Source organism: Lactuca serriola, chromosome 7 (assembly GCF_051521515.1).
Source record: "Lactuca serriola cultivar US96UC23 chromosome 7, Lser_US96UC23_V15, whole genome shotgun sequence".
NCBI classification, from domain to species: domain Eukaryota; kingdom Viridiplantae; phylum Streptophyta; class Magnoliopsida; order Asterales; family Asteraceae; genus Lactuca; species Lactuca serriola.
In genome coordinates, this window is record NC_136414.1 from 201,108,440 (window position 1) to 201,129,276 (window position 20,837).

General features: G+C 32.9%; 2 long non-coding RNA genes and 3 pseudogenes across 2 annotated transcripts; 2 read left to right on the top strand and 3 right to left on the bottom strand.

Moving 5' to 3' along the window:
• Positions 1-4,247: 4,247 nt before the first annotated feature.
• LOC145064714 (putative pentatricopeptide repeat-containing protein At5g40405 pseudogene) lies at positions 4,248-5,409 on the bottom strand (annotated as a pseudogene).
• Positions 5,410-7,944: 2,535 nt separating this feature from the next.
• LOC145064715 (putative pentatricopeptide repeat-containing protein At5g40405 pseudogene) lies at positions 7,945-9,285 on the bottom strand (annotated as a pseudogene).
• Positions 9,286-10,055: 770 nt separating this feature from the next.
• Positions 10,056-11,051, top strand: LOC145063172 (uncharacterized). Its single transcript, XR_013687862.1, has 2 exons — positions 10,056-10,448; positions 10,523-11,051. It is a non-coding gene; the product is annotated as an uncharacterized LOC145063172 (long non-coding RNA).
• Positions 11,052-16,793: 5,742 nt separating this feature from the next.
• Positions 16,794-18,240, bottom strand: LOC145064716 (putative pentatricopeptide repeat-containing protein At5g40405 pseudogene; annotated as a pseudogene).
• A 201-nt stretch (positions 18,241-18,441) lies between these two features.
• Positions 18,442-19,578, top strand: LOC145063460 (uncharacterized). The gene is made up of 2 exons (XR_013687959.1): positions 18,442-19,306; positions 19,382-19,578. It is a non-coding gene; the product is annotated as an uncharacterized LOC145063460 (long non-coding RNA).
• Positions 19,579-20,837: the final 1,259 nt, after the last annotated feature.

The following is a 20,837-nucleotide window of genomic DNA, read 5'->3' on the forward strand; positions in this document are numbered from 1 at the left end:
GAAGTAGGTATGAAAGAAGACTGTCATGAATCTGACTGTAGATTGTCTAAAGTGTCTTAGACATAACAAAAGTTTGTTGCAGGGTTCATCAGTGCTCCTGTAAGATTACAGTATTGGATTAAACACATGCTCACTTGGATCGCATCATGGATTTTATCACGAGTGATTAGTGAGACGATAATATCCTATATTCTTGAAACCGAGACGTGTGAATTTTATTCTGTAATTCGGTTGCACATTGGTAATATGTAAACGCACCAGTAACTTGGTGTTATAAAACATATTGTTGTGTGTGATTTGATGGGTAGGTACAAGCGAGCATTGAGTCCAATTTTATCCGTTCCTTTTACCCAAAGTGGGATAAAAGCGATATATATGGGGCCCTCGATGATTTAGTGATGACACCCTAAGCGCTTGGCAGAGCCAGGACTAAGTTGATGCGTTCAATTGTAGTGTGTTGTCAGTCGTCATAAATCGGAAATCGGGAAACAACACATGAACAGAGAGTCTGATTAAAATCCATGTCTCAGTTCATACGATATCTAGAATGGAGGAATATATGATCCCTTATCTACAGGACACGTTTCTGATATGATCAGAGTTCGACAGCGGCTTTTGAAAGCTACGGTTGTTGATCAGGTTCCGAAGTCATATGCAACTGATAGGATATAATAAGGAGAAAGAGGATTAATTATGATTTATTAATATATTATATGGATAATATATTAAAAGAGAAATTATATTGTTTAATAAATATTTGTCAACAATTAATAATAATTAATTTTGTGGCTAAAAGAGATTAATTAAATAAAGGGGACTGGTTGTGTAATTATATGATAGTTGCATAAATGGGCTAATGGACTCCATAGAAGTTGGAGCGGATGAAATCTATGGGGAAACCCATAAGAATTCGTGCAAGGCCTCTAAAGAGAGAGGTCATGGGCTCCTTAGGGCCTAAGCAGTGAAATTAGGGTTTTCTAGTTCAAAACCTTAATAGCCTACCAATATAAGGAACCCCTAAGGCCCCAAAATGTGGTGAAGTAATCCATAAGGGTTCTTGGACGTTTTTGGTGCTCCTCCTCCTTCTCCTAGGCCATCTTGTTGCTCATGGTGTTTGTGACTCCATTAGAGGTGCAACATTTAAGGCACTAAGCTTTCAAAGGTCAAGATCAAAGGGAATTGAGATTGTTATTGCTACATAAAAATCAATGTAAGATCTAAACTCTATTCTTTTGTCAATTTCGATTATTGTATGCTAGAATTAGGGTTTATGAGCGTTGGATGATTATTGCATGTTCATTAGACAAACTAGATCCAAAGCTTTAGGGTTTGCATGTACACCATATGATTGATGTAGTGCTCAAAGCCCATCAGATTTTGACCATACTAAAAAAGGTGAACTAAGTAGAGTTTGTATGTGCCTTTGATGTTATCTAATTTTTGTTTTGACTATGCTCAATGTTATGGGGATCCAAAGTAAAGGTGTGTTGGTTGGAGTCTATAACCAGCGATGGAGATAGAAGGTGAGGGGAAGGGGGAAAACTGTAAAAGGCTTATGAACAAGACATGTGTACTATCATAAGCATACCTAGGTGGTTCCCGAGGTAGCCAAGGAAAATTTTTGGGGATAGCCTTTTACTTTGATCTTGGATTCGGCACTCTGTATGTGTACTAAGAGTTGAAAATTTTGTAACCACCCATGTGTAGATAATGAAATAAGTACTTCAAGGTAAGTTCATATAAGTAATATTATACAAAAACCCTAGATTTTATGTAATTCTTTTGTTACTAACTCCTAACTGGAAAAATATTTGTATTTTAATTCTTAAATTTATAACCTAACAGATGTATATGCCAAACATTCAGTTACATATTTAAATGAAAAGTTGATGCATTTTTCGAGGAGTGCATGAAGTTGTTATTATGTTTCCCATGCCTACAAGTTTGGAAGATATCAAACTACTTTAGTAGGTATATACATAGTGCTACTATTCATATTTGGTTTATAATTTTTCAGCCTTTATAATTTAGTTCTTTCAATTAATTTCTCATGTATTCATGAAGTTGCTATTATCCATATTTGGATTATAACTTTTCAGCTCTAATTTAGATGTTTGTGATATGATTTTAGGAAGCAAATATGGCAACCAACAACAAGTCTTGTATTTTGCAAGTTATATCTTCCATCTTCTTAAGTGTTTTTAAACATCAATTAAACACTATATATTTAAAGCATTTAATGTGGAACAAAATAGCCTTAACTATACCTCTTTATGATGTTCATTGCTTTCTTAACATGTGCTTTTACTATATAAAACATTTACTTTTTTCGTTCTTTTACACCCACTACCATATGATTGTTTTGTTTGTCACTAACGTCAAAAGTCGATGGAAATGCATGTTTATGGTATTGAAAATTTCCATTTTTTTTTATTTTTTTAGTATAGCATTTTCATACAATTTCTAATTATGGGAACATTTACTTAGGTCTTCACAACCACAACTTCTAATGACCATAAAGCATTCCACTACTCTTTTTGCAATAATCGAAACAATAGTGCATGATTATTATAAATATATTATAAGGACAGCAACAAAAGCTTTTACAAATTGTGTAAATTGTACGTTGGTATTAATTGTGGCTAGTTTTTATTTAAGTTGAAAGTATGTTGCTAGTTTTTTATTCGATTTGCAAGTTTGTTCTTATTAATAAAATGATACGGCTTGATGTTTAATTTGGTGTAAACATGGTTATTATTTCTTTGTTAATCTGGAATTTAATTTGTGACACTTGGTTAAGGATTAGTGGTAGATTCAACACCTAATAGACCATGGCTAATTACATTAGTAACAATGATTAAATATATAGAAAAATTGTTCATTTACAAATAATCAACGACGGATAAGCGACGACAATTAGTGACGGATCTTTGACAAAATGTAGTTGATCCAAAAGTCTTCAGCGATAGCCCAATCACTTGTTGATCTGTCGCTGCCCATTAGCTACCAAGGTTTTTTCGTCTGTATCCATCATTGATTTGTAACTAATGGCTTTACCCACAGATTTCCCGACAGAAATGTTCGTGACCAATACCTATGTTTCTAGTAGTGCAACACATATTAAATTCACATCAATCAGGGCTTCATTGGGTGTAAATAAAACTAAATTTAATTCTCAATTTATTGTTACATTTTTAACTATTGTCATGATTATTTAATCAAAATTTACTTATTTGGTCCATTTTAGATTTCAATTATGATAATATTCTAAAATACTAACCATTGTTTGTAAGTTAAAAAAACATATTACGTTTTTTATTATTATTAATCATTATTATTGTGCACTATTTTTAAACTAGTTATTACTATTAAAAAGTTATGAAAGATCATCCATTAGTTATTTTAAAACCATTAACTATTATTAGTAGTAAATAATTCAAAAGTTACAATTCTGTGTCTTGGTAGAAAATTTTATTTTTCATTGCAGTACTTATGTGAAATCTTGTTATGTTTTATGGTTGACAAGATTTACATAATTAAAGGATGTTGTGTGAGAAGTAAAACTAGTGAACCATGTATGCAAGTTTTGTAAAGGGGAGTTCGTATACTATGTTCATATATGTACATAATTTGGGTCGTAACCTTGTAATAACAAGAGCTGAACATAATCCAGGTTAGTCCGATTCTAAACCGGTCCATAAATCGGGTCCCATCACTACTATCTTCATACCTATTTAGGTGGTGACATGTGTCATTCAATTTAATTTAGATTTGATTGAGATGTTAAATCTGTACATTTGTCACAATCTTAAATAGGTAGGAATAAAAGGTAGGAGTATATTGAATTTCTCTGAAATAAATATAGTTGAGACAATTGTAAAGCCATGGTACCGTTTAGGTTTTATTAGATTCCTTTTGTCCGATCTAATGTGCTTCAACTGATTTTTTTTATAATAAAAACAATTTTTAATACCATATAATACTTTTAAAAATTATTGAGCATTAAGTGGTACAAATTTATAAATTGATTTTTTTAAAGAAATAAACTAAATGTTTTATAAAACATTCAAAAATGCATGGAAACTAAAAAATTACGAAACAAAAAATGCATTGAAATGACAAGAACTAAAATACCCATTAAAATTGCAAGAATTACAAAAAGATGCAATGAATGCTTAAATACTTTTCAAAATGAAACCATTGTCAAAAAGTCAAAACAAAGTTAAATACCATTGAACATGTTCAACTTAACTCCTATCGATAACGATAACAACATGGATCTTCACAACACCTTTTGACTTCATTTTATGCCTCACGCCATCAACACCACTCAAATTCTTGAAATCCGCAAAAACATTCGACAACTCCACATACGCACCATCATTGTTAGCCTCTAATTCCCCCATCTTTCTAGACGCAAGTTTAGCCATTTCCACATTTTTGTAAATCTTGTTGGCATTTAGACGGTGCACCCCATGCTTCAGCAATCGGTGCACATGGCATACTCTGGATGAAGCGTAATGATTCATCCAAACGGCTCAATCGGCCGTATAAATCAACCATACATCCATAATGCTCTACTCTTTGGTCATAGATTCAGAATGCTTCCAAACCTTCTTCAACATGACCCGCTACACTACAAGCCTTTAAGATTGAAAGGAAAGTGACCTCATTTCTTGTGATGTTTTGTTGTTGCATAAGGGTAAAAAGGTCAAGATACTCTTTACCATAACCATGCATGGCTAGTCCTCCCATGGCACCACTCCATGTGTAGACATTCTTTTCTTTCATCACCCAAAAAAACATTCATTGCCGTGTTAAAACCCCCACACTTTTCGTATATATGGACTAGTGCACTACCAAGAGTTGTGTTGATTTGTAGTTTTTTATACTTTATATATCTATATGCCGGTTGTCCCGCATCTAAAGCACTTAACCGAGTGCATGCAGATAATACATGAACCTTCAAACCTTTCATTTCCATTGCGTTAAACAGTTCGAGTCCGTTTAAAGGCTCCCCGAAACGTACGTACCCTGCTTTCATTGCGTTCCAGGCAATCACATCTCGGTCGAGCGTTATTTCAAACTCTTGGCGTGTGAATTTGATATCTCCTAACTTTGCACAGGCGACACCATTGTTGTCTGAGTTACCAAATCTGGGTTGTTGATGCTAAAAAACAAATCTTTTAAGTCCCTAAGAGACCCCATTTCAGCGTACAAATTAATGAACCCGCTTTGAACATGTGGGTCTTGATCCAAGGCGTATTTCAAAGCAGTCCCATGTACAGCCAAACCAAAATTCTTATCCACTGACTGTGCAGCAGAATTGATCAAGAACGTAAACAAGTAATTATGAGAATGGATCCGCCACTCTCTATGTGTACTAAGAGTTGAAAAATTTGTAACCATCCATGTGTAGATAATGAAATAAGTACTTGAAGGTAAGTTCATATAAGTAATATTATACAAAAACCCTAGATTTTATGCAATTCTTTTGTTACTAACTCCTAACTGGAAAAATATTTGTATTTTAATTCTTAAATTTATAACCTAACAAATTGATATGCCAAGCATTCAGTTACATATTTAAAAATGAAAAGTTGATGCATCTTTCAAGAAGTGCGTGAAGTTGTTATTATGTTTCCCATGCCTACAAGTTTGAAAGATATCAAACTACTTTAGTAGGTATATACATAGTGCTACTATTCATATTTGGATTATAACTTTTCAGCCTTTATAATTTAGTTCTTTCAATTAATTTCTCATGTATTCATGAAGCTGCTATTATCCATATTTGGATTATAATTTTTCAACTCTAATTTTGATGTTTGTGATATGATTTTAGGAAGCAAATATGGCAACCAACAACAAGTCTTGTATTTTGCAAGTTATATCTTCCATCTTCTTAAGTGTTTTTAAACATCAATTAAACGCTATATATTTAAAGCATTTAATGTGGAACAAAATAGCCTTAACTATACCTCTTTATGATGTTCATTGCTTTCTTAACATGTGCTTTTACTATATAAAACATTTACTTTTTTCGTTCTTTTACACCCACTACCATATGATTGTTTTGTTTGTCACTAACGTCAAAAGTCGATGGAAATGCATGTTTATGGTATTGAAAATTTCCATTTTTTTATTTTTTTAGTATAGCATTTTCATACAATTTCTAATTATGGGAACATTTACTTAGGTCTTCACAACCACAACTTCTAATGACCATAAAGCATTCCACTACTCTTTTTGCAATAATCGAAACGATAGTGCATGATTATTATAAATATATTATAAGGACAGCAACAAAAGCTTTTACAAATTGTGTAAATTGTACGTTGGTATTAAATGTTGCTAGTTTTTATTTAAGTTGAAAGTATGTTGCTAGTTTTTTATTCGATTTGAAAGTATGTTATTATTAATAAAATGATACGGCTTGATGTTTAATTTGGTGTAAACATGGTTGTTATTTCTTTGTTAATCTTGAATTTAATTTGTGACACTTGGGTAAGGATTAGTGGTAGATTCAACACCTAATAGACCATTGCTAATTACCTTAGTAACAATGATTTAATATATAGAAAAATTGTTCATTTACAAATAATCAACAACGGATAAGCGACGACAATTATCGACGGATCTTTGACAAAATGTACTTGATCCAAAAGTCTTCCGCGATAGCCCAATCACTTGTTGATCCGTCGCTGCCCATTAGCTACCAAGGTTTTTTCGTCTGTATCCATCATTGATTTGTAACTAATGGCTTTAGCAACAGATTTCCCGATAGAAATGTTCGTCACCAATACCTATGTTTCTAGTAGTGCAAAACATATTAAAATCACATCAATCAGGGCTTCATTAGGTGTAAATAAAACTAAATTTAATTCTCAATTTATTGTTACATTTTTAGCTATTGTCATGATTATTTAATCCAAATTTACTTATTTGGTCCATTTTAGATTTCAATTATGATAATATTCTAAAATACTAACCATTGTTTGTAAGTTAAAAAAAACGTACTATGTTTTTATGTTATTATTAATTATTATTATTGTGCACTATTTTTAAAGTAGTTATTACTATTAAAAAGTTATGAAAAATCATCTATTAGTTATTTTAAAACCATTAACTATTATTATTAGTAAATAATTCAAAAGTTACAATTCTATGTCTTGGTAGAAAATTTTATTTTTCGTTGCACTTATGTATAATATTGTTATGTTTTATGGTTGACAAGATTTACATAATTAAAGGATGTTGTGTGAGAAGTAAAACTAGTGAACCATGTATGCAAGTTTTGTAAAGGGGAGTTCGTATACTATGTTCATATATGTACATAATTTGGGTCGTAACCTTGTAATAACAAGAGCTGAACATAATCCGGGTTAGTCAGATTCTAAACCGGTCCATAAATCGGGTCCCATCACTACTATCTTCATACCTATTTAGGTGGTGACATGTATCATTGAATTTAATTTAGATTAGATTGAGATGTTAAATTTGTACATTTGTCACAAACTTAAATAGGTAGGAATATATTGAATTTCTGTGAAATAAATATAGTTGAGACAATTGTAAAGGCCTGGTATCGTTTCGGTTTTATTAGATTCCTTTTGTCTGATCTAATGTGCTTCAACTGATATTTTTAATAATAAAAACAACTTTTTTAATACCTTATAATACTTTTAAAAATTATTGAGCATTAAGTGGTACAAATTTATAAATTGATTTTTTTAAAGAAATAAACTAAATGTTTTATAAAACTTACAAAAATGCAGGGAAACTAAAAAATTACGAAAAAATGCATTGAAATGGCAAGAACTAAAATACCCATTAAAATTGCAAGAATTACAAAAACATGCAATGAATGCTTAAATATATTTCAAAATGAAACCATTGTCAAAAAGTCAAAACAAAGTTAAGTACCAGTTCAACATGTTCAACTTAACTGCTATCGATAACGATAACAACATGGATCTTCACAACACCTTTTGACTTCATTTTATGCCTCAGGCCATCAACACCACTCAAATTCTTGAAATCCGCAAAAACATTCGACAACTCCACATACGCACCATCATTGTTAGCCTCTAATTCCACCATCTTTCTAGACGCAAGTTTAGCCGTTTCCACATTTTTATAAATCTTGTTGGCATTTAGACGGTGCAACCCATGCTTCAGCAATCGGTGCACATGGCATACTCTGGATGAAGCGTAATGATTCATCCAAACGGCTCAATCGGCCGTATAAATCAACAATACATCCATAATGCTCTACTCTTTGGTCATAGATTCAGAATGCTTCCAACCTTCTTCAACAAGACCCACTACACTACAAGCCTTTAAGATTGAAAGGAAAGTGACCTCATTTCGTGTGATGTTTTGTTGTTGCATAAGGGTAAAAAGGTCAAGATACTCTTTACCATAACCATGCATGGCTAGTCCTCCCATGGCACCACTCCATGTGCACACATTCTTTTCTTTCATCACCCAAAAAAACATTCATTGCCGTGTTAATACCCCCACACTTTGCGTACATACGGACTAGTGCACTACCAAGAGTTGTGTTGATTTGTAGTTTTTTATACTTTATCTATCCATATGCCGGTTGTCCCGCATCTAAAGCACTTAACCGAGTGCATGCAGATAATACATTAACCCTCAAACCTTTCATTTCCATTGCGTTAAACAGTTCGAGTCCGTTTAAAGGCTCCCCGAAACGCACGTACCCAGCTTTCATTGCGTTCCAGGCAATCACATCTCGGTCGAGCGTTATTTCAAACTGTTGGCGTGGGAATTTGATATCTCCTAACTTTGCACAGGCGACCACCATTGTTGTCTGAGTTACCAAATCTGGGTTGTTGATGCTAAAAAACAAATCTTTTAAGTCCCTAAGAGACCCCATTTCAGCGTACAAATTAATGAACCCGCTTTGAACATGTGGGTCTTGATCCAAGGCGTATTTCAAAGCAGTCCCATGTACAGCCAAACCAAAATTCTTATCCACTAACTGTGCAGCAGAATTGATCAAGAACGTAAACAAGTAATTATCAGGTTTATGATTCGATTTTACAATTCTTTTATAGAAATCGAAGCTTTTTTCAGTAGTTGAGCTCTCTTGGAGTAAACTTTGATTAGAGAGTTTAAAGCAAAGACGGAGGGATTTTCACATTGGTCCAATAGTTGAACAGAATAATCCATATTTTGTGGGTGTTTGAGGGCCATTGATGCAGCAAATTTAGATACAAGATCTGGGCCGTTTAGGAAACCATTGACTAGCAATTGTGAGTGAATTTACTTTTTTTTTTGTTTGTGATTAATTTCATAATAGGAAAACTCTCAATATTATGTGGCAAAATAGCTTACCTAACATATACGAGGGTTAGTAAACGATTTCTTGTTATCAGGAAGTTGTTTTACAACATTACATGCCTTGGATATCTTCATACCAACCAACCTAATGTAAGTCTCAACAAAACTCATGACACGTTAATTATTTATTGATCAATCATTATCACTGTGCATTACCTATATATACTTGGTCTCTTGTACATTATTTTTCACAGGTTAATCAACTTCATTAATCTTCGATCACCTCTCAGAGTCTTTTGACTCATCTTTAGCGACTGAAAAAAAATCCTACAATGGCTTCCACCTCCTACCTTTACATTTTTGCAATTGCACTATTCTCAATTACAACAAATGAGATGTGTTTTGCTTCTCGCAATTTGCTGCAAGCAACCACATTCCCGACACTGCCACAACCACAGATACCAACAATCCCGACAATGCCACACACTAGTACAAAACGTATTTTTTAGTCCGATGAGGTTTTTTTTTTTGGTGAGGTTTTAGCCTACGACCGCACCATTAAAACACTTTAGCATTAATAAATCAAGGAACCACACTAACAAATGCATTTTTTGATGCTATTTTCTTTAAAAGCACTAATAAATGCATTTTTTAATGCTGTTTTTCAAAATCGCACTTATAAATATATTTTTTGATGCTGTTTTCTAAAACCGCACTAATAATAAATGTATTTTTTTGATGCTGTTTTCTTAAAAAGCATTAATAAATGCATTTTTTGATGCTATTTTTAAAAATGGCACTAATAAATGTATTTTTTGATGTCGTTTTCCAAAACTACAGTAATAGCAAATGCATTTTTTGATGCGGTTTTGGATTGAGTTCCCTCTTTATTTTTGTTCCCAGGCTGAAGCTCCTTCCAAAATTTCATTCCCCGCGCGATGCTTTTCTCTTCCCCTTTATATTTCCTCAATCTAATTTCGTTTGGCCACACAAACCTTAATATCATCAACTACTGCCGCCCTCACCAACATCCTTGGGTCCTCTCACCCGTGATGAATCTGAATAATCTTTGAGGAGTCGACCTCCACTATAATCATCTTTGTCCATCGCGATCAACCCAGCTTCAAGACTGACATGTATGTTTCTGATTTATAATTTTGATTCATAAAATTACTTAATCTATATGTCTGATACTCTGATTTTAAGTTAGGTTGTAGAAGAAAGAAGGGGTTGGGCAAAGAAGCTTGTGATGTTCAAAGGAGAGCACATATCTATGCAGGGGATGATATAAAGGTAGAAAAAACCTAAAAAAAGAAACAATCTCATGTCTTTCATCTACAACAATTGAATCAGGCAAGTTTTTCCTTTGTATTGATAATATTTCTAACCTGTGTAATTTACCTTTTAATTAAATGGATTGTATGCCTTTTGATAAAATTACTTTATAATTTAATTAGCTTCTGAATTCCTACCCAAGTGAGGTAACAGAGTCAAAGGTGGGCATCATCTCCAAAAGTCTGCAAGATACCGAAGAGGGGCCATATGAAGATGGTGATAACGAAATTGAACACGTCTATATCAAGAAAACTTGAATATGCTTCTGTAGTTAACTTCCTAAACAACTTACATACCTGAAGTTATTATATCAATTTGTAAATAGATACAAGGATGAAAAGGTTAGAAAAGAATGTGATTTTTTATTAAGATAATTTGAATCTCTTCTATGGTTTGTGCCTTTACATCTATTATGATTTTTTGTTGTTTTGTTTATGTATTGTAAATCAAGCAGTTTATGATATTTTATGTTGCAATTCGTATTGTATTTTAAAAGACCGTTTATTTTCTAAGGATGTTCAATAACATCATCAAAAAATAACTCTATTTTCTAAGGCTGTTTAATAACAACATCAAAAAATAATTGTGTTTCTAAGGCTGTTTAATAACAGCATCAAAAAATAACTCAATAACTCTATTTTATAAAGCTATATTTTATAAGGCGGTTTTGGACAGCATCAAAAAATAAGTATAATTTATAAGGCGGTTCTGGACAGCATTAAAAAATAAGTATCATTTATGAAGCTATTTTTATGAGGCGGTTTTGGACATTTTTTAAGGCGGTTTAAGAACCGCCTAAAAAAACAACACTATTTTATAATGCTATATTTTTTGAAGCGGTTGAATAACCGCATCAAAAAATAAAATAAACCGCTGAGACCAACAATCCCGACAATGCCACAACCACAAATGCCCACCATCCCCACACTGCCACTACCACAAATACCCAGCATCCCTAACATGCCCAAAGTTTCATTGCCTCCATTGCCTTCTATGCCTACCATCCCTAACTTTCCAACAACTCTTCCCAATATTCCTTTCTTTGCTCCACCACCTTCCAAGAAGTAGATTGTACAACGATATCAAAAAAAGAAAAGAAAAATCCATTATAGAGCTCGGGCGATTTGATTGATCCGGAGATTATAATGTTTTTTATTTGATCGCATTCATGATATTTGTGGCTAGATTAAATTGTTGTCGAGTGCTATCATTCACATGTTTTTGTGTTTTGTGTAATTTGATATACTTTGTAATATATTTTTTCTATTAAGGTTCATGATTTCCATTACTTCATATCTCAAGTCTTTCCTGGTATACAAAATTAGGCAACATGCTTGATATATGTTAACATTACATAACAAAAATTATTAAGAATATACTTTATTACAAAAAATTATTTCATTTTAGGTTTACTATAAAATACTGAAAATCTTATAATAAGTTGAAGTATATATAATAAACAAATATATATATATATATATATATATATATATATATATATATATATATATATATTACAATCACATTAATCAATGGCTTCAATCCATGGTTTGAGTGAAAATAAAATAAAAAATTATTTTTAGATTTAATGATAACTTTTTCACTACTGTTATTATTAATTAGTAAAAGCTTATCTATTTGGTTATTTTTAAGTTCGATTATGAAGCTTTTTTAAAATATTAACCATTATGTATAGTTAATTAATGTAATTTTGTTTATCAGTTTATGTTAATACTTTAGTTTTTAGACAAAATTATAAAAATAGTCCTTATGGTTTGTCAAATGTCACAAAGTCGGTCACTGTTAATTTTCATTATGCAAATGGGCATTGTGGTTTGCAAAACATGCACATGTGGCCATTTTACTAACTCCGTTAGTATTCAGGTAATGACATTTTCGTCTTTTCAAGTATAAAATGACTGAATTCGTGACATTTGGTAAACCAGAATGACCATTTTTGTAACTTGTTTTAAAATAATATAGATGATAGAAAATGAGTTTTATTTTATACTCAAAAGTTTGAGGCCATATGGGATTAATATTTTTCTTGTGTTTCACCTTGCATGTTTTGACTTCTCGAATAATAACATTATTCAAACCATCCACAACCGATCATACTTTGGAAGTGGGTATGAAAGAAGACTGTTATGAATCTGAGTGTAGATTGTCTAAAGTGTCTTAGACATAACAAAAGTTTGTTGCAGGGTTCATCAGTGCTCCTGTAAGATTACAGTATTGGATTAAACACATGCTCACTTGGATCGCATCATGAATTTTATCACGAGTGATGAGTGAGACGATAATATCCTATATTCTTGAAACCGAGACGTGTGAATTGTATTCTGTAATTCGGTTGCACATTGATAATATGTAAAAGCGATATATATGGGCCCCTCGATGATTTAGTGATGACACCCTAAGCGCTTGGCAGAGTCGGGACTAAGTTGATGTGTTCAATTGTAGTGTGTTGTCAGTCGTCATAAATCGAAAATCGGGAAACAACACATGAACAGAGAGTATGATTAAAATCCATGTCTCAGTTCATACGATATCTAGAATGGAGGAATACATGATCCCCTATCTAAAGTACACATTTCTGATATGATCAGAGTTCGACAGCGGCTTTTGAAAACTACGGTTGCTGATCAAGTTCCGAAGTCATATGCAACTGATAGGATAAACTAAGGAGAAATGAGATTAATTATGATTTATTAATATATTATATGGATAGTATATTAAAAGAGAAATCATATTGTTTAATAAATATTAGTCAAGAATTAATAATAATTAATTTTGTGGCTAAAAGAGATTAATTAAATAAACGGGACTGATTGTGTAATTATAAGATAGTTGCATAAATGGGCTAATGGACTCCATAGAAGTTGGAGTGGATGAAATCTATGGGGAAACCCATAAGAATTCGTCCAAGGCCTTTAAAGAGGGAGTTCATGAGCTCCTTAGGGAGTAAGTAGTGAAATTAGGGTTTCCTAGTTCAAAACCCTAATAGCCTACCAATATAAGGAACCCCTAAGGCCCCAAAAATGTGGTGAAGTAATCCATAAGCGTTCTTGGATGTTTTTGGAGATCCTCCTCCTTCTCCTAGGTCATCTTGTTGCTCATGGTGTTTGTGACTCCATTAGAGGTGCAACATTTGAGGCACTAAGCTTTCAAAGGTCAAGATCAAAGGGAATTGAGATTGTTATTGCTACATAAAAATTAATGTAAGATCTAAACTCTATTCTTTTGTCAATTTCGATTATTGTATGCTAGAATTAGGGTTTATGAGCGTTGGATGATTATTACATGTTCATTAGACAAACTAGATCCAAAGCTTTAGGGTTTGCATGTACACCATAGGATTGATGTAGTGCTCAAAGCCCATCAGGTTTTGACCATACTCAAAAAGGTGAACTAAGTAGAGTTTGTATGTGCCTTTGATGTTATCTAATTTTTGTTTTGACTATGCTCAATGTTATGGGGATCCAAAGTAAAGGTGTGTTGGTTGGAGTCTATAACCAGTGATGGAGATAGAAGGTGAGGGGAAGGGGGAAAACTATACAAGGCTTATGAACAAGACATGTGTACTACCATAAACATATCTAGGTGGTTCCCGAGGTAGGCGAGGAAAAATTTTGGGGATTACCTTTTACTTTGATCTTGGATCTGCCACTCTGTATGTGTACTAAGAGTTGAAACATTTGTAACCACCCATGTGTAGATAATGAAATAAGTATTTCAAGGTAAGTTCATACAAGTAATATTATACAAAAACCTTAGATTTTACGCAATTCTTTTGTTACTAACTCCTAACTGGAAAAATATTTGTATTTTAATTCTTAAATTTATAACCTAACAGATTGATATGCCAAGCGTTCAGTTACATATTTAAATGAAAAGTTGCATATTTAAATGAAAAGTTGATGCATCTTTCAAGGAGTGCGTGAATTTGTTATTTTGTTTCCCATGCCTACAAGTTTGAAAGATATCAAACTACTTTAGTAGGTATATACATAGTGCTACTATTCATATTTGGATTATAACTTTTCAGCCTTCATAATTTAGTTCTTTCAATTAATTTTTCATGTATTCATGAAGTTGCTATTATCCATGTTTGGATAATAACTTTTCAGCTCTAATTTTGATGTTTGTGATATGATTTTAGGAAGCAAATATGGCAACCAACAACAAGTCTTGTATTTTGCAAGTTATATCTTCCATCTTCTTAAGTGTTTTTAAACATCAATTAAACACTATATATTTAAAGCGTTTAATGTGGAACAAAATAGCCTTAACTATACCTCTTTATGATGTTCATTGCTTTCTTAACATGTGCTTTTACTATATAAAACATTTACTTTTTTCGTTCTTTTACAACCACTACCATATGATTGTTTGGTTTGTCACTAACGTTAAAAGTCGATGGAAAAGCATGTTTATGGTATTGAAAATTTCCATTTTTTTTTATTATTTTGAGTATAGCATTTTCATATAGTTTCTAATTATGGGAACATTTGCTTAGGTCTTCACAACCACAACTTCTGATGACCATAAAGCATTCCCCTACTCTTTTTTCAATAATCGAAACGATAGTGCATGATTATTATAAATATATTATAAGGACAGAAACAAAATCTTTTACAAATTGTGTAAATTGTACGTTGGTATTAATTGTTGCTAGTTTTTATTTAAGTTGAAAGTATATTGCTAGTTTTTTATTCGATTTGAAAGTATGTTCTTATTTATAAAATGATACGGCTTGATGTTTAAATTGGTGTAAACATGGTTATTATTTATTTGTTAATCTTGAATTTAATTTGTGACACTTGGGTAAGGATTAGTGGTAGATTCAGCACCTAATAGACCAGTGCTAATTACATTAGTAACAATGATTAAATATATAGAAAAATTGTTCATTTACAAATAATCAACAACGGATAAGCAACGACAATTAGCGACGGATCTTTGACAAAATATACTTGATCCAAAAGTCTTCCGTGATAGCCCAATCACTTGTTGATCCGTCGCTGCCCATTAGCTACCAAGGTTTTTTCGTCTGTATCCATCATTGATTTGTAACTAATGGCTTTAGCAACAGATTTCCCGACATAAATGTTCGTCACCAATACCTATGTTTCTAGTAGTGCAATACCTATGTTTCTAGTAGTGCAACACATATTAAAATCACATCAATCAGGGCTTCATTGGGTGTAAATAAAACTAAATTTAATTCTCAATTTATTGTTACATTTTTAACTATTGTCATGATTATTTAATCCAAATTTACTTATTTGGTCCATTTTAGATTTCAATTATGATACTATTCAAAAATACTAACCATTGTTTGTAAGTTAAAAAAACGTATTATGTTTTTATGTTATTATTAATTATTATTATTGTGCACTATTTTTAAACTAGTTATTACTATTAAAAAGTTATGAAAGATCATCCATTAGTTATTTTAAAACCATTAACTATTATTATTAGTAAATAATTCAAAAGTTACAATTTTATGTCTTGGTAGAAAATTTTATTTTTCATTGCACTTATGTGAAATCTTGTTATGTTTTATGGTTGACAAGATTTACATAATTAAAGGATGTTGTGTGAGAAGTAAAACTAGTGAACCATGTATGAAAATTTTGTAAAGGGGAGTTCGTATACTATGTTCATATATGTACATAATTTGGGTCGTAACCTTGTAATAACAAGAGCTAAACATAATCCGGGTTAGTCCGATTCTAAACCGGTCCATAAATCGGTTCCCATCACTAATATCTTCATACCTATTTAGGTGGTGACGTGTCATTCAATTTAATTTAGATTAGATTGAGATGTTAAATCTGTACATTTGTCACAATCTTAAATAGGTAGGAATAAAAGGTAGGAGTATATTGAATTTCTCTAAAATAAATATTGTTGAGACAATTGTAAAGCCCTGGTACCGTTTCGGTTTTATTAGATTCCTTTTTTCCGATCTAATGTGCTTCAACTTACCTTTTTTTATAATAAAAACATTTTTTTTAATACCATATAATACTTTTAAAAATTATTGAGCATTAAGTGGTACAAATTTATAAATTGATTTTTTTTAAAGAAATAAACTAAATGTTTTATAAAACTTACAAAAATACATGGTAACTAAAAAATTACAAAAAAAATGCATTGAAATGGACCTTCACAACACCTTTTGATTTCATTTTATGCCTCACGCCATCAACACCATTCAAATTCTTGAAATCCGCAAAAACATCCGAAAACTCCACATACGCACCATCATTGTTAGCCTCTAATTCCACCATCTTTCTAGACGCAAGTTTAGCCATTTCCACATTTTTATAAATCTTGTTGGCATTTAGACGGTGCACCCCATGCTTCAGCAATCGGTGCACATGGCATACTCTGGATGAAGCGTAACGCTTCATCCGAACGGCTCAATCGGCCGTATAAATCAACCATACATCCATAATGCTCTACTCTTTGGTCATAGATTCAGAATGCTTCCAACCTTCTTCAACAAGACCCGCTACACTACAAGCCTTTAAGATTGAAAGGAAAGTGACCTCATTTCGTGTGATGTTTTGTTGTTGCATAAGGGTAAAAAGGTCAAGATACTCTTTACCATAACCATGCATGGCTAGTCCTCCCATGCCACCACTCCATGTGTACACATTCTTTTCTTTCATCAACCAAAAAAACATTCATTGCCGTGTTAATACCCCCACACTTTGCGTACATACGGACTAGTGCACTACCAAGAGTTGTGTTGATTTGTAGTTTTTTATACTTTATATATCCAAATGCCCGTTGTCCCGCATCTAAAGCACTTAACCGAGTGCATGTCTAAAGCACTTAACCGAGTGCATGCAGATAATACATTAACCTTCAAACCTTTCATTTCCATTGCGTTAAACAGTTCGAGTCCGTTTAAAGGCTCCCCGAAACGCACGTACCCTCCTTTCATTGCGTTCCAGGCAATCACATCTCGTTCGAGCGTTATTTCAAACTGTTGGCGTGTGAATTTGATATCTTCTAACTTTGCACAGGCGACCACCATTGTTGTCTGAGTTACCAAATCTGGGTTGTTGATCCTAAAAAACAAATCTTTTAAGTCCCTAAGAGACCCCATTTCAGCGTACAAATTAATCAACCCGCTTTGAACATGTGGGTCTTGATCCAAGGCGTATTTCAAAGCAGTCCCATGTACAGCCAAACCAAAATTCTTATCCACTAACTGTGCAGCAGAATTGATCAAGAACGTAAACAAGTAATTATCAGGTTTATGATTCGATTTTACTATTGTTTTATAGAAATCGAAGCTTTTTTCAGTAGTTGAGCTCTCTTGGAGTAAACTTTGATTAGAGAGTTTAAAGCAAAGACGGAGGGATTTTCACATTGGTCCAATAGTTGAACAGAATAATCCATATTTTGTGGGTGTTTGAGGGCCATTGATGCAGCAAATTTAGATACAAGATCTGGGCCGTTGAGGAAACCATTGACTAGCAATTGTGAGTGAATTACTTTTTTTTTTATTTGTCATTAATTTCATAAAAGGAAAACTCTCGATATTATGTGGCAAAATAGCTTACCTAACATATGCGAGGGTTAATAAACAATTTCTTGTTATCAGGAAGTTGTTTAACAACATTACATGCCTTGGATATCTTCATACCAACCAACCTAATGTAAGTCTCAACAAAACTCATGACACGTTAATTATTTATTGATCAACCATTATCACTGTGCATTACCTATATATACTTGGTCTCGTGTACATTATTTTCACAGGTTAATCAACTTCATTAATCTTCAATAACCTCTCAGAGTCTTTTGACTCATCTTTAGCTACTCAAAAAAAATCCTACAATGGCTTCCACCTCCTACCTTTACATTTTTGCAATTGCACTATTCTCAATTACAACAAATGAGATGTGTTTTGCTTCCCGCAATTTGCTGCAAGCAACCACATTCCCGACACTGCCACAACCACAGATACCAACAATCCCGACAATGCCACAACCACAAATGCCCACCATCCCCACACTGCCACTACCACAAATACCCAGCATCCCTAACATGCCCAAAGTTTCATTGCCTCCATTGCCTTCTATGCCTACCATCCCTAACTTTCCAACAACTCTTCCCATTATTAATTAGTAAAAGCTTATCTATCTGGTTACTTTTAAGTTCGATTATGAAGCTTTTTTAAAATATTAACCATTATGTATAGTTAATTCATGTAATTTTATTTATCAGTTTATGTTAATATTTTATTTTTTAGACAAAATTAGAAAAATAGTCCTTATGGTTTGTAAAATGTCACAAAGTCGGTCACTATTAATTTTCATTATGCAAATGGGCATTGTGGTTTGCAAAACATGCACATGTGGCCACTTTACTAACTCCGTTAGTATTCAGGTAATGACATTTTCGTCTTTTCAAGTATAAAATGACTGAATTCGTGACATTTGGTAAACCAGAATGACCATTTTTGTAACTTGTTTTAAAATAATATAGATGATAGAAAATGAGTTTTTTTTATACTCAAAAGTTTGAGGCCATATGGGATTAATATTTTTCTTGTGTTTCACCTTGCATGTTTTGACTTCCCGAATAATAACATTATTCAAACCATCCACAACCGATTATACTTTGGAAGTAGGTATGAAAGAAGACTGTCATGAATCTGACTGTAGATTGTCTAAAGTGTCTTAGACATAACAAAAGTTTGTTGCAGGGTTCATCAGTGCTCCTGTAAGATTAGAGTATTAGATTAAACACATGCTAACTTGGATCGCATCATGGATTTTATCACGAGTGATTAGTGAGACGATAATATTCTATATTCTTGAAACCGAGATGTGTGAATTGTATTCTATAATTCGGTTGCACATTTATAATATGTAAACGCACTAGTAACTTGGATTTACAAAACATATTGTTGTGTGTGATTTGATGAGTGTGTACAAGCGAGCATTGAGTCAAAGTTTATCCATTCTTTTCCCCAAAGTGGGATAAAAGCGATATATATGGGCCCCTCGATGATTTAGTGATGACATCCTAAGCGCTTGGAAGAGCCATGACTAAGTTGATGTGTTCAATTGTAGTGTGTCATTAGTCGTCATAAATCGGAAATCAGGAAACAACACATGAACAGAGAGTATGATTAAAATACATGTCTCAGTTCATACGATATCTAGAATGGAGGAATATATGATCCCTTATCTAAAGGACACGTTTCTGATATGATCAGAGTTCGACGGCGGCTATTGAAAGCTATGGTTGCTGATCAGGTTCCAAAGTTATATGCAACTGATAGGATGAACTAAGGAGAAATAGGATTAATTATGATTTATTAATATATTATATGGATAATATATTAAAAGACAAATCATATTGTTTAATTAATATTAGTCAAGAATTAATGATAACTAATTTTGTGGCTAAAAGAGATTTAGTAAATAAAGGGGACTGATTGTATAATTATAAGATAGTTGCATAAATGGGCTAATGGACTCCATAGAAGTTGGAGTGGATGAAATCTCTGGGGAAACCCATAAGAATTCGTCCAAGGCCTGTAAAGAGGGAGTTCATGGGCTCCTTAGGGCCTAAGCAGTCAAATTAGGGTTTCCTAGTTCAAAACCCTAATAGCCTACCAATATAAGGAACCCCTAAGGCCCCAAAAATGTGGTGAAGTAATCCATAAGGGTTCTTGGACGTTTTTGGTGCTCCTCCTCCTTCTCCTACATCATCTTGTTGCTCATGGTGTTTGTGACTCCATTAGAGGTGCAACATTTGAGGCACTAAGCTCTCAAAGGTCAAGATCAAAAGGAATTGAGATTGTTTTTGCTACATAACAATCAATGTAAGATCTAAACTCTATTCTTTTGTCAATTTCGATTATTGTATGCTAGAATTAGGGTTTATGAGCGTTGGATGATTATTGGATGTTCATTCGACAAACTAGATCCAAAGTTTTAGGATTTGCGTGTACACCATAGGATTGATGTAGTGCTCAAAGCCCATCAGGTTTTGACCATACTCAAAAAGGTGAACTAAGTAGAGTTTGTATGTGCCTTTGATGTTATCTAATTTTTGTTTTGACTATGCTCAATGTTATGGGGATCCAAAGTAAAGGTGTGTTGGTTGGAGTCTATAACCAGTGATGGAGATAGAAGGTGAGGGGAAAGGGG